Raw genomic sequence first — 15,656 nt, forward strand, 5'->3', positions numbered from 1 at the left:
CCTCTCCTAACAAAAAAACATAGTCTCCAACAATGGCCGTTGAAAAGGACCCATGAAATTAAACATTATAGAAACTTAATTACAATCACTATTATTTCCATCAAATAAAAATAGAACTGTGTGTAAGTTGATTTCCTGGTCAATCTTCTTCTCATTATATTTATAAATATGATAATAAATCCTTGATTTTCCATAGAAGAATAGTCATATGTTTGTCTTTAATTTATATTTCATTTCCACATCTCTATTTAATCATTTTCGTGCATTAGGGGGCACACGATCGTGCATCAGGGGGCAAACGGTAGACAAAAATCATGTATACACACACACTAAGTGTTTGAGTACAGGTGAGGCGTCCGAGAGTGATCCAAGTATCCAACTATACTCAGGCACGCAGCTTGAGCGCCCACGGGAGTGTGCAGGATATCACCCACTATCTTTTGAGAGATATTTTAATGCAATAGTCTTATGATATGTTTTATTTATTCGATAAATAGAAATTCATTATTTGAATACACATTGTCGGGGTATATAATTAGATTTTGAACTTATTTACTGAATGCCTATAAACAATTCATAGCATGAGAGAACTTGTGATTAAATCATAATTAGTGAACATATCTACTGTTAGAACTTTCGGGTCGTAAAAACTGCTTTTTGCGTTGCGAAAACCCCGAAATTCTTAGCCATTGGATTCGTGTGAAGATAAAAATTTTCATGTACTTAGTTTTCTACTCTAGATCTACTTTAGATCTACATGACAAGGGATATACCTTTGAAGTGAAGCCCTTCGCAAATCCCGCTCGTCCAAGGTTCTTCGGATCTCAAGTGTGTTCAAGTGGAAACACCTCTAGAAGTATCCACACGAACAAGAGATGGAGAAAACAACTAAGAGTGTGCTAGCACCCTTAGAAGTCACGACAAGGATGAGAGGGAGAGAAGAGAGGAAGAGAGGAGGAAGAAGCAATTCAATTGCCTTGAATAATCACACAAATGCTAATTCATCTCTTTAAGTGGTCGACCACTAAAGGAATACCAAGAGTCATGACTCTTGGTTTTCCTCATGAGGTGGCACTCACTTGAGCTAGCCTTAATGATGTGGAACATCATCATTGGCTGGCCCCATGCCATGCCACAAATGAGGTGGCATATGGTCAAGTCAAACTTGACCTTTCATCTTCCTTCTCAAGTCAAGTCAAACTTGGCCTCTTATCTCCCATGGTTGATCAAATCTAACCATTTGATTCAACTCAATTTAAATTAATGAATCTATATTCATTGAATTAAATTGATTCAATGAATCTAAGTCTAAATTAGACTCATTTGACACATGAATCAAATTGAGTCCAACTCAATTAAACTAATTTGGATTACTCTTAATCCAATTTAGTTCACCACATGAACCTAAACCTCTTTGTTCATCATATGAACTTAATCTCCATCTAATTTCCCTTTGTGCGTGACCATATAGGTTCTTGTAACGTTGGCAATGCTCCTAAACCCATTTAGAAGTATAAGTAATGAGCGGTATCTAGCAACACATCATTACTACCCAAGTTACAAGAATGTTGAGATCCAACATCACCTTGTGACTACTAATTGTGACCCTTACAATATATGGTAATGTCCTTCTATCCTAGACATCTAGATTGATCAAATTGAGGCATAGACCGTGTCATCCTCTAATCAATCTATATCTTGAACTCCAGGTAGACTCACTCTAAACAAATGAGCTCAATATCTCATATTGACTCATTTGGGCATGACCATGTACTTAGTGGTCTCACTTTATCAAGAATGATGATGTCACTCCCGTCATATAGGAGGGATAGATCCCATCTACATCACTCACATCCCTCCGCATAATTTGTTACATACCCAGTAATCGCCTTTATAGTCCATCCAGTTACGGGTGACGTTTGACGAAGCCAAAGTATGCAACTCTTTATGTAGGGAACCATGGTGACTTCAGGTCCAAGGACTAATAGTCATACTAATAGTCACATGAGAAAATATATGACACTCATATAACGATCCATGATACTTTCTCATGGCGGGTCATTCAGTATACATTCTCCAATGCATACCCATGTGTCAACTTGATATCTCTATATCCATGACTTGTGAGATCAAGTCATCGAGTTGACCTACATGCTAGTCTCGTCGCATTAATATTGTCCTTGAATGTTAATACTTGACTAGAAATGATTAAGAGTAGTGTTCTCTATATTATCTCACTATCGATTCAACCAATCGATTGATATAGATAAGAACCTTCTACTCAAGGACGCTATTATACTTAGTTATTTGGCACCATTACAAATAAGTATAGTAACCATAAAGAAAATGTCTTTATAAATATATAGAAATATGATACATCGAGTCCATACAACAATCATCATATGATTAGATCTAGGGCTTTAACTAACAATCTCCCACTAGCACTAGTGCCAATCAGTGTAGACTCTAAGGTCCAATGACCTAGTGTGACCATCATGCTTTCTCTGTGCCAAAGCCTTGGTCAAGGGATCAACGACGTTAGCTTCTGTGGGTACTTTGCAAATCTTCACATCTCCTCTATCAATGATCTCTCAAATGAGATGGAAGCGTCGTAGTATGTGTTTGGTCCGCTAGTGTGAGTTAGGTTCCTTAGCCTGTGCAATTGCTCCATTGTTGTCACAATAGAGCTCAATAGGATATGTTATGCTAGGAACCACCCCAAGCCCAGTAATGAACTTGCGGATCCAAACTGCCTCCTTTGCTGCTTCTGATGCAACAATATAATCGACCACTGTTGTAGAATAAACAATTGTGTCCTGCTTCGAACTCTTCCAGCTCACAACACCACCATTCAAGCAAAACACGAATCCAGACTGCGATCTATAGTCATCCTGGTCAGTTTGGAAACTGGCATCACTTTAACCCTTTACAGCTAGCTCGTCATCGCCTCCATATATCAAGAAATATTGTTTAGTCCTTCTCAAGTACTTAAGAATATTCTTGACCGCTATCCAGTGACAATCACCTAGATCTGACTGGTATCTGCTCGTCATGCTCAAAGCATACGAAACATCAGGACGAGTACATAGCATGACATACATGATAGATCCTATGGCTGAAGCATACGGGATCTTATCCATGAGGTTTCTTTCCTCTCTAGAAGAGGGACTTTGAGTCTTCGAAAGACTCACACCATGTGACATCGGTAGAAATCCTTTCTTGGAATTCTGCATGGCAAACCATAGTAATACCTTGTCAACATATGTACTCTGACTTAGGCCAAGAAATCTCTTAGATCTATCTCTATAGATCTTTATGCCTAGAATGCAGGTTGCTTCGCCTAAGTCCTTCATTGAGAAACAATTTCCCAGCCAAGTCTTGACAGACTGTAGCAAAGGAATGTCATTCCCAATGAGTAGTATGTCATCCGCATACAATACAAGGAAGACAACTGTGTTCCCAACAACATTCTTGTAGACACAGGATTCATCTTCATTCTTGATGAAACCAAACTGTTTGATCGTATCATCGAATCGAAGATTCCAGCTTCGAGAAGCTTGCTTTAGCTCATAAATGGACTTATGCATCTTGCATAATCTGTTGGATCGAGAAGCGCTAGAGGGGGGGGGGGGGTGAATAGCACTCGTGGCTATTTCGTTCGATTATCGGAAAACTATCGGAGTTAAAACGTGCAGCGGAATAAGCAGAAATAAAATAAAGAGACAACACAAAGAGACAGGTCGATTTTACTTCGTTCGGAGCCTAAGTCGACTCCTACTCGAAGGCCCGCGATCCTTGATCGCTTCCGGTGGGCAACAACTATAAGCTCGTTAAAGGATTACAATTATGAGTACAAATAAAAGCTATAAAAAATTATACCGACAACAAGAAATGCTAATTCTGAAGCTTGGGTCGTCGGGCACTTGTAGTAGCACTTCGGAGCGTCTTTTGGAGCAGCGTGTTGATGAAAGATCACTTAGAATTTGTTGTTCTTTGAAACTGCACCTCAACCCTCCTTTTATATGCGGTTCCGGGCGTCTGGATCCCTTCCGGGTGCCTGGAGTGTGACGTGGCCAACCAACCAGGATGCTCCACGTGGCGAAGTCGCGGCAGGGATAAAGTTTGGTCCCGGGCACCCGGACCTGTTCCGGGCGCCCGGACCTCCGGGCGCCGGGACCTCCGGGCGCCCGGATCCATCCCGGGCGCCCGGACAGCCTTTTTCCAGCAGGCTCCTCACCTGCAAACAAAGGTTAGTCCGAGCAAAATACCCTGCAAGACAGTGTTAGAATCTGATAAAACACAGTAAATAATAATTGCGATGTGATTTCGTCAAAGTCGACTTTGGATTTCTAGGAAGCCCTAGGTCGACCGACGCCTCATTCCTCTCTGCGGGAACGCGTCCTCACCTACTCCACTCGGAGATTTACTTGTGCAGTCGATCCTCCGGATCGGACCGGACTTTTCTCGACTCGATGCTTACGGGCTTCTGCTGGACATCCGCTTCCCGGCTAGTCAGTCTTTCACCTGGTTCGCGACACGGACTTTTCACCTAGGGTTACCACCCCTAGGACTTTTGCCTAAGCCATCGAACCGCCAAGACTTTCCGCATAGGGTTACCACCCCATGACCTAGGGTTACCGCCCCTAGGGTTTTCCTTTGCCTAACCGCAGCTAGGACTTTCCTGAAATCCTCAAGTAGACTTGTTAGACTAAAAAATATCTTAACTTTGAATTCTTTGCCGTTATCAAAACACGAGTTCGATCGTCGGATGCTTCCCGCACCAACAATCTCCCCCTTTTTAATTATGGCAACACGAATTCGAAGTTAAGTAAACAAGCGAATAGATAGTCATTTTAAACACAGGCAAAATTTGCTAAGTATAGATGAACAAGGTAACTAAAGTAAATTTTGCCCTATATACTCCCCCTTAACTTTGGCTCCCCCTTAATTTTTGCTCCCCCTTAATTTTTAACTTGAATTTTTTTTATGTTTACATTTTTGCTACTCTCCCCCTTTGCCATAATTAAAAAAATGGGCAATGTATAAAGAGTTGTACATGATTAAAGTTAGCAATATTCAACAGAGTTGGAAGTTTAAGGTCAATTGGAATTTAAGTTTTTAGAACAAGATTATTCTTTTAAGTTCAGTTGGTCCTTAAGTCCAAGGACAAGTCATGTTTATATATTAGGTATCAGAGCCATAGAGAACAAAACATTCTTAAAAAAGAAATTGAGTATCCTTTGCCAACTGTCTAACTTTAGCTACTTGCTGATTGTCTATAGGACAATAGCTTTTACCAGGTTAGTCAAGTTAAGTTATTTAGGTCCAGATAGACTTGACTAGAGCTGGAGAACTTTAACTTGATTAATGTTTATTGCATATTTAACGCCCAGACTCATATTGATGCACAGATATAAGCATTCTTGAGTCCAGGCTATACCCTATGCATCTCACGCCATTCTATGTTTTTTAACTACAATCAAGGTAAACCTAGGTGTTTTGTGAGATGCTCTGACTTAATTCTAGGGGAACATGATATCTAGGGGGAAATCCTAGACTAAACCCAATTTTTGAAAGTCTAGTAAAATTGGAGTTTTGAAAACTGTTTTGCCTAGAAGTTAAAAACAAAATAATAGTAGTAAGATATCTATTCTACCCAACACATTCCTATTTGCCTTCTAAGTCCACTGAACTCAAGTTCAGGTAAGGGTTTTGTAAAAATGTCAGCTAGGTTTGATTTGGACTTAACGTGGTTGAGTGCAATTTCACCTTTAGCTACATGATCCCTTACAAAGTGGTGTTTTACCTCTATGTGTTTGGTCCTAGAGTGGTGTATAGGATTTTTGGTCAGATTAATTGAGCTGATATTATCAATAAAGATTTTAGTAATTTTATAGTCTAGTTGATAGTCTTTTAGTGTATGCATCATCCATAACAATTGAGATGCACATTCTCCTAGAGCTATGTATTCAGCTTCTGTAGTGGATAGAGCAACACAATGTTGCTTTCTAACTTACTAGGCACTGACCTAGAATCTGGCAGCCACCACTTGTACTTTTTCTGTCTAGCTTGCACCCGACATAGTCTGAATCAGAATAGCCATAAAGGTCAAAAGTGCAAGTTCTTGGATACCAAAGTCCTACATTTAGAGTTCCTTTAATATATCTCAGTATTCTTTTAACATATGTTAGGTGTGACTCTTTTGTACAGGATTGGTATCTTGCACACATACCTACTGCAAACAGTATGTCAGGTCGACTTGCAGTTAGATAAAGTAAACTCCTTATGGCACTCCTATAGTATTTTGGGTCTACAGGTTTTCCTTCAGGGTCAGAGTCAATGCTTATGTTGGTTGCCATTGGAGTATTAATAATTTTTGAGTTTTTCATGCTGAATTTTTTGATTAACTCCTTAGCATACTTATTTTGATAAATGTAGATTCCATCTTTGGTTTGTTTTATTTGTAAGCCTAAGAAAAAGTTGAGTTCCCCAACCATGCTCATTTCAAATTCACTTTCCATTAACTTAATAAATTCTTTTAGGAATTTTGAGTTAGTTGAGCCAAAAATTATGTCATCAACATAGATTTGGGCTATAAAGATGTCTTTTCCTATAGTTTTCACGAACAAAGTAGGATCAATTTGTCCTTGGTTAAATTCTTTGGATATTAAGTAATTAGATAATCTTTCATACCATGCTCTAGGGGCTTGTTTTAGTCCGTATAGTGCCTTTTTTAATTTAAAAACGTGATTAGGGTAGTCTATGTCTTCAAACCCTGGAGGTTGGCTTACGTAGACTTCTTCCTTGATAAACCCATTTAAAAAAGCTGACTTAACGTCCATTTGGTACAATTTGAATCCTTTATTGGCTGCATAAGCTAATAACATCCTAATGGACTCGAGTCTAGCTACTGGAGCATAGGTTTCATCATAGTCTAGGCCTTCGACTTGACTAAACCCTTTGGCTACTAATCTTGCCTTGTTTCTTACTATATCACCGTGATCATCTAACTTATTCCTAAAAACCCATTTAGTATCTATTATTGATTTATCTATGGGTTTAGGTACAAGGTCCCAGACTTGGTTTCTCTCAAATTGGGCTAATTCTTCCTGCATTGCAATGATCCAGTCTGGATCAGGCAGGGCTTCTTCTATAGTTTTAGGTTCAATTTTAGAAATTAGAGCAATCTGACTAAGGTTTCTATAGGACGATCTAGTTCTGACTCCTAGGTTTGGGTCACCCAAATTTGGTCAGGTGGGTGAGAGGTGCTTATTCTAGTTGGTCTTATTTGTGAGTCAGAAACTGGTTCTTCAGACTCATTAAGATTAGTTTGGATTTCATCATCATCTACATCTCTTGGATTAGTGTTAATATTTGCATTTATATTAGGTAAGTTGTTTTCTTCATCAAATATTACATTAGTTGTTTCTTCAACTTTCAATGTATTTTGATTATATACTCTAAAGGCTCTACTGGTAGAGGAGTATCCTAAGAATATTCCTTGGTTAGATTTGAGTGTAAATTTTCCTAAGTAATCTTTAGTATTTAAAATGTGAACGTTACAACCAAATACTTTTAAATAATTTAGATTGGGAATTTTATGATAGTAGAGTTCATACGGTGTTTTGTTGTGATATTTGTTTATTAAAATTCTGTTTTGAATATAATTTGCCGTATTTATTACTTCAGCCCAAAATTGGTGACTTAACTCATATTCTTTTAACATTGTCCTAGCGGCTTCTTGTAGTGTTCTATTTTTACGTTCTACTAGTCCATTTTGTTGGGGGGTTCTAGGACATGAAAATTCATGTTGGTATCCATTTATTTTACAAAATTGGGTGAACTTATGATTTTCAAATTCCCCTCCGTGATCACTTCTTATTCTTTTAATTTTAGTATCTTTTTCATTTTCCGTTAAGTTGCAAAAATTACTAAATATTTCATAGGTTTCATCTTTTGTTTTTAGAAATTTTACCCAAGTGTACCTGGAGTAGTCATCAATTATTACTAAGCAATATTGGTTCTTGTTTAGTGATTTGGCTCCATGTGAATCAAATAGATCAAGGTGAAGGAGCTCAAGTATGGTGTTGGATCTTTCTAGGTTAGTTGACTTATGGGTTGACTTGGTTTGTTTTCCTTTTTGACATGCATCACAGATTGAATTTTCAATAAATTTTAATTTGGGAAACTCTCTAACTAGACCATTTTGACTTATTTTTGAAATAAGTCTTGTGTGTGTGTGACCCAGCCTTCTGTGCCACAGTTGGGTTTCCTCTTGTTGTGTCAGAAGACACTTTATAGAGGATATTGATAAATTAATTGTGTAGATGTTATTTTTCCTAAGTCCCTTAAGTTTAATTTCTGGATTTTCAATATTTTTAACTAGACATCCAGATTTATCGAAATTAACTAGATATCCGCTGTCACACAATTGACTTATACTTAGTAAATTAAAGTTAAAATTGTCAACCAATAAAACATTTCGAATAACGAAATCAGAACTAAGTTCAATATTACCTTTTCCGATTACTTTAAGTTTACCGTTGTTGCCGAATGCAACTGATCCTAGACTCTTGTACTTGAGTTTGGTAAACTTCAACTTGTCTCCAGTCATATGTCTGGAGCATCCACTATCCAACATCCATTGATCCAATTCCTACACATGAAGTAGTTGAATTGGTTTCTTTTTAATGGATTAAAGATAGCATGATTGAAGCAGACACTATGTTTATTGTCTCCTTAAATTTTCTATTATATTGTTTTCAAGATAAAAATAATTTTGAAATTTAAGTTTAAAATAATTTTGGAATTTAAGTTTGAAATAATTTTGACATTTAAGTTTTTTAAAATAATTTTGAAATTTAAGTTTTTTAAAATAATTTTGAAATTTAAGTTTTTAAAATAATTTTGAAATTTAAGTTTAAAATAATTTTGAAATTTAAGTTTAAAATAATTTTGAAATTTAAGTTTTTAAAATAATTTTGAAATTTAAGTTTTTAAAATAATTTTAAAATTTAAGTTTTTTAAAATAATTTTGAAATTTAAGTTTTTAAAATAATTTTGAAATTTAAGTTTAAACTAATTTTGAAATTTAAGTTTAAAATAATTTTGAAATTTAAGTTTTTAAAATAATTTTGAAATTTAAGTTTTTAAAATAATTTTGAAATTTAAGTTTTTTTTTTAAAATAATTTTGAAATTTAAGTTTTTTAAAATAATTTTGAAATTTAAGTTTTTTTTTTTTTTAAAATTTTGAAATGAAATTTAAGTTTTTAAATTACTTAGTCATCTCACCCGATCTAATTTCTCAATCAGGGAATCCTATAATTTTTTGTGAGATGAATTGAGGTTCAATTTAAGAGTTTTGTTTAGTCTTGTGTTAGATTCAGGTTTAGTTTTGGATTCAACAAGTAAGCATTTTTTGGATAAACTTCTGGGCTATGGTGAGTCACAAGGAGCTCATTAAAGTAACCATGCCTTCGAGGTTTCCAAATAGTCCTACCCATTGAACTTAATACTAAAACTTGGTCTAACTAGTTAGGATCCATTTAAGGGTAGCTTCGGTCAGTTCCACTTGGCCAAATGCACCAGGTCGAAGCCATATCTTCCTAGACATGCGATGCCCAAGTTTCCCTAACGTACTATCATCCAAAAACTTCACCAATACTGTGGTTCAAGTTAAACTTATCCCGTTTTAATCTAACCTTAACTACCCTGCCGGGTAATCCATTCTTGTTTTACCCATTCCGGGTAAATTAGGTTCAGTTACCCTGTCGGGTAGTTCAGTTGGAGGTGCCAGCTAGTTTGGACCCTCCTTCTATTTTTCATTTATAATTTTGATTTGTTTAATTTTTTAATTTTTAATTTTTAATTTAATTTCAAATTTTGGAATTTTGAATTTGATTTTAGATTTTAAATTTTTAATTTCAAATTTTGAATTAGATTTTAGATTTTTAATTTAATTTCGAATTTTGAATTTTGATTTTGATTTTAGATTTTTAATTTAATTTCGAATTTTGAATTTGATTTTAGATTTTTAATTTAATTTTGAATTTTGAATTTTGAATTTTGAATTTGATTTTAGATTTTTAATTTAATTTCGAATTTTAACTTACGATCGTTTTCATTTTAGCTTTCCCTGGATCACGGCCTCGATATGGTTTGTCGAGGAAGTATATTTGATCCTTCGGAACCCAGTATTGGCCAAGTCCAATTTGATTTATCAATTTGGACTTGGGGACCCATGCTTGGACTGATTTACTACTTTGTTTGTTTATTAAGGATAAATAAGATTTATATTTCTTTTTACTTTTATATCCTAGCCCAGTTCTATTGTAGACGGCTCTTTGTGTTCCAAGAATTAGATCCAAATTCTTGGAGCCCAGAGAGAACTTTTCTAAAGTAATTTTTAAATCATTTAACTGATTTTTCAGATTTGAATTTTCTTTCTCAAGTTGTTGTACTTGAGTTGAATATTCAGTTAAAGATTTTGAGTTAGTTACTCCTTTAAGAATGGTTACTTCTTTTAAAAGTGACTTAATTTTCAAATTTGACTTGGCTAATTTGCGAAGTAAATAATTGACTAAATTATTAAGCCTAGGAATACTTACAGCGGAGTCTAGCCCTTCGGAAACGGATGCGGATCCGTGGCTTTGCTCGGAGTCGGCTTCTGACTCGCTTTCGGATTCGATGATCTGGTCCCGGGCCATCAATGTGAGTAAACTAGTTTGGTCGAGTTCGTCGTCTTCGTCCTCCGAAGAAGATTCGTCCCAAGTTGCCTTTAGGGCCTTCTTTCTTCTTTGCTTTTGGCCTCCTTTTGGTTGGGACAGTTGGCCTTGATATGCCCTTTCTGGTTGCACCCGTAACATGTGACTTCGAACTTTACCTTTGAGTTTTGTTGGGCCTCCCTGGATTGGACTGCCTTCTTTAGATCTTTCTTGTTGAAGCCCTTCTTCTTCTTGTAGAGCTTCTTTACAAGATTCACAAGTTCGCTGGTCAGTTCATCTTCTGAATCTTCTGAGTCAGGTTCATCTTCTGATTCCGATTCAATTTTTCGCCGTCCTCTTGATTCCCGTGTCTGATTCGTTCCTGCAACCAAAGCAATCCCTTTCTCGGATGGCTGTGCATTAGTTTGTTCATGGAGTTCGAATTCGCTAAATAATTCGTCTAATTTCAAGGAGGACAAATCCTTAGAGACTTTATAGGCATCTACCATTGATGCCCATAGTGTACTCCTAGGGAATGAGTTAAGGGCATACCTTATTATATCTCTGTTTTCTACCTTCTGTCCGATTCCATGTAGAGAATTCAGAATATCTTGAATTCGGGCGTGCAAAGAACTTACCGTCTCGCCTTCTTGCATTTTCAAATTATATAGTTTATTTAGTAACAAATCACGTTTACTCACCTTGGTTTCTGAGGTGCCCTCGTGTAGTTCGATCAGTTTCTCCCATAGTTCCTTTGCGGAGGAGAATGGACCGACTCTGTTGAGCTCTTCTTTGGTAAGGCCGCACTGGATTGTGCAGGTGGCTTTGGCGTCGGCTTCCACCTTTTTGATAAATGCTGGCTCCCAGTTTTCACAGGATGTAGGCTTACCGTCTGTACCAGTTGGTAGTTGTAATCCTGTTTTGACGATCATCCAGGTGTCGAACTGGATCTTTAGATAAATTTCCATTCGCCCCTTCCAATATCCGAAGTCTTCTCCGGAAAATAATGGGGGACGAACGGTGCTAAATCCTTCTTGTTGGGCCATTTAGATCTAAAAAAAACAGAAACAACAAGATCTATTCCAAGACTAAGTCTTGGATTAGTAGTGCGGGAGGAAGGAAAAAATAACAGGCTCAAGTGGTATTGACCAGCTTTGAGCAGAAAATCGATTCGTAAAAAGAGATTAGAATATAGCTATGAGGCTAAATTCTAATCGACTCCGAACAAAACCACGAAAAACTTGTCTCGAATAGTGGTTGCACTGATTCAAGACTACCCCGCTCTGATACCAATTGTTGGATCGAGAAGCGCTAGAGGGGGGGTGAATAGCGCTCGTGGCTATTTTGTTCGATTATCGGAAAACTATCGGAGTGTAAACGTGCAGCTGAATAAGCAGAAATAAAATAAAGAGACAACACAAAGAGACAGGTCGATTTTACTTCGTTCGGAGCCTAAGTCGACTCCTACTCGAAGGCCCGCGATCCTTGATCGCTTCCGGTGGGCAACAACTATAAGCTCGTTAAAGGATTACAATTATGAGTACAAATAAAAGCTATAAAAAATTATACCGACAACAAGAAATGCTAATTCGGGTCGTCGGGCACTTGTAGTAGCACTTCAGAGCGTCTTTTGGAGCAGCGTGTTGATGAAAGATCACTTAGAATTCGTTGTTCTTTGAAGCTGCACCTCAACCCTCCTTTTATATGCGGTTCCGGGCGCCTGGATCCCTTCCGGGCGCCTGGAGTGTGACGTGGCCAACCAACCAGGATGCTCCACGTGGCGAAGTCGGCGAGGATAAAGTTTGGTCCCTCCGGACTGTTCCGCGCCGACTCCAGCGCCGGATCCATCCGGCGCCCAGACCTTTTTCCAGCAGCTCCTCACCGCAAACAAAGGTTAGTCCGAGCAAAATACCCCGCAAGGCATGTTAGAATCGATAAAACACGAAATAATAATTGATGATTCGGATCGTCCGAGTCGACTTTGGATTTCGGTAGGAAGCCCTAGGTCGACCCGACGCCCACTGCTCCTCTGCGGAAGCGTCCTCACCTACTCCACTCGGAGATTTACTTGATGCCAGTTCCTCGATCGATTGGACTTTCTCGACTCGATGCTTCCGGACTTTCTGCTGGACATCCGCTTCCCCGGCTAGTCCAGTCTTTCACCTGGTTCGTGACACTAGGACTTTTCACCTAGGGTTACCACCCCCTAGGACTTTTGCCTGAAGCCATCGACCTGCCAAGACTTTCCGCATAGGGTTACCACCCCCTATGACCTAGGGTTACCGCCCCCTAGGGTTTTCCCTTTGCCTAACCGCAGCTAGGACTTTCCTGAAATCCTCAAGTAGACTTGTTAGACTAAAAAACATCTTAACTTTGAATTCTTTGCCGTTATCAAAACACGAGTTCGATCGTCGGATGCTTCCCGCACCAACATACTCTGCCAGTATGCTGTGGATGTACAAAACCCTCAGGTTGTGTCATGTACACATCCTCGAGCAAGTTTCCATTCAAAAACGCTGTTTTGACATCCATCTGCCAGATCTCATAATCGTGGTATGCTGTAATAGCAAGCATGATCCGAATGGACTTAAACATCGCTACTGGAGAAAAGGTTTCATCATAGTCAATACTATGAATTTGCTTGAAACCTTTAGCTACCAAACGACCTTTATAAATAAGTTCATCCATGTCAGTCTTTCTCTTAAAGACCCACTTACACTCAATGAGTTTGACACCTTCAGGTGGATCAACCAAAGTCCATACTTGGTTGTGTACATGGATTCCATCTCGGATCTCATGGCCTCTAGCCATTTCTCAGAATCTGATCTCATCACAGCTTCCTGATAGGAAGTAGGCTCATTCTCAACGAGCATAACGTCATCATGGTCAGACAAGAGAAATGAGTATCTCTCAGGCTGACGACGTACCCTATCAGACCTGCGAAGAGGTAAGTCTACTTGAACTGGCTGTTGTTCCTCAACTCTTTGTGGAACAATCACATCATCCACAACACTTTGTGGTTCCAGTTCAACTTCCATCAAGGCTTCAGTGCTATGGTCCATATCTTGAACTTCTTCAAGATTGAACGTACTCCCACTAGTTTTTCTAGAAACAAAGTCTCTTTCTAGAAATACCCCAGTCTTAGCCACAACTACTTTGTGTTGACTGGGAATGTAGAAGTAATATCCCTTTATTTCTTTGGGATATCCTATAAAATAGCACTTATTGGATTTGGGTCCCAGTTTGTCCGAGACTTGATGTCGAACGTAAGCCTTGCAGCCCCAAATCCTCATAAAAGACACCTGGGCATCTCTCCCAGTCCATATCCTATATGGTGTCTTTATCACAACCTTGGATGGAATACGGTTAAGTATGAAGGCTGCTGCGTCTAGAGCATAGCCCCAAAGAGATATAGGAAGATCTGTGTGGCTCATCATAGATCGCACCATATCTAATAGGGTATGATTCCTCCTTTCGGATACACCATTTCACTGTGGTGTTCTAGGAGGAGTGAGTTGGGATAGAATCCCACACTCAGCTAGATAGTCACGAAACTCATGGCTAAGGTATTCACCACCTCGATCTGATCGAAGTATCTTAATACTCTTGCCAAGTTGATTTTGTACTTCATTCTTGAATGCTTTGAACTTTTCAAAGGATTCTGACTTATGTGTCATCAAATACACATAACCATATCTACTGAAGTCATCAGTAAATGTAATGAAGTACCTATAACCACCTCTGGCAGCGACATTGAAAGAGCCACATACATCACTATGTATAAGTCCTAACAAGTCAGTCGCTCTTTTGCTGTGTCCACTAAAGGGAGTTTTGGTCATCTTGTCCAGTAGACATGACTCGCATGTCTCATATGATTCAAAATCAAATGAGTCCAGCAAACCATCTTTATGGAGCTGGGATAAGCGTTTGTCATTTATATGACCTAAGCGACAATGCCAAAGATATGTTTGATTCATTTCATTTGACTTGAACCTTTTGGTACTTATGTTATAGATGAGGCTCTCTAAGTCTAGAATGTAGTGTCTGTTTATCAGAGGTGCACTACAATAGAACATATCGTTTAAATAGACGGAATAACATTTGTTCTTTATTATAAGCGAAAAACCTTTCTTGTCTAAATAAGAAACTGAAATGATGTTCTTAGTCAGAGCAGGCACATAACAACATTCATCTAGTTCTAGTACAAGCCCAGAGGATAGAGATAGAAAGTAAGTTCCTACAGCAACAGCAATAACCCGTGCTCCATTGCCTACTCGTAGGTCCACCTCGCCCTTTGTCAATGCCCTGCTATTTCTCAGCGCCTGCACATTAGTACAAATGTGAGAAGCACATCCGGTATCCAATACTCATGATGAAGAAATAGATAGATTGACTTCTATAACATATATATCTAAAGTAGAAGTCTCACTTCTCTTCTTCTTAAGATCTTCCAGATATACTTTGCAGTTTCTCTTCCAATGCCCGGTCTGACTGCAGTGGAAGCAAACAACATCCTTGGCAACCCCTCCTTTAGATTTCAGTGCCTTGCCCTTGCCCTTGGTTTGGGACATTCCCTTACCTTTAGGCTTGCCCTTGCCTTTATGCTTGTGCACCATCAAAATGGAGTTAGGCTTCACCTTCTTAAGGTTAAGCTCAGCAGTTCGTAACATGCTTAGCAGTTCAGGCAGTGACTTGTCAATTTCATTCATGTTGTAATTCATGATGAATTGACTGTAGCTCTCTGGCAAGGATTGCAAGATTAAGTCAGTGGCCAGCTCTTGGCCAAGTGGGAATCCCAACCTCAGTAGGTTCTCTATGTACCCAATCATCTTGAGCACATATGGACCTACGAGAGTTCCATCTTGCATCTTACACTGAAACAGTGCCTTGGAGATCTCGAATCTTTCATGCCTCGCTTGTCCTTGATATAATTGACGAAGATGTTCAACCAT

The sequence above is a fragment of the Zingiber officinale genome, chromosome 1B (genome assembly GCF_018446385.1).
Source record: "Zingiber officinale cultivar Zhangliang chromosome 1B, Zo_v1.1, whole genome shotgun sequence".
In the NCBI taxonomy this organism is placed as follows: Eukaryota; Viridiplantae; Streptophyta; class Magnoliopsida; order Zingiberales; family Zingiberaceae; genus Zingiber; species Zingiber officinale.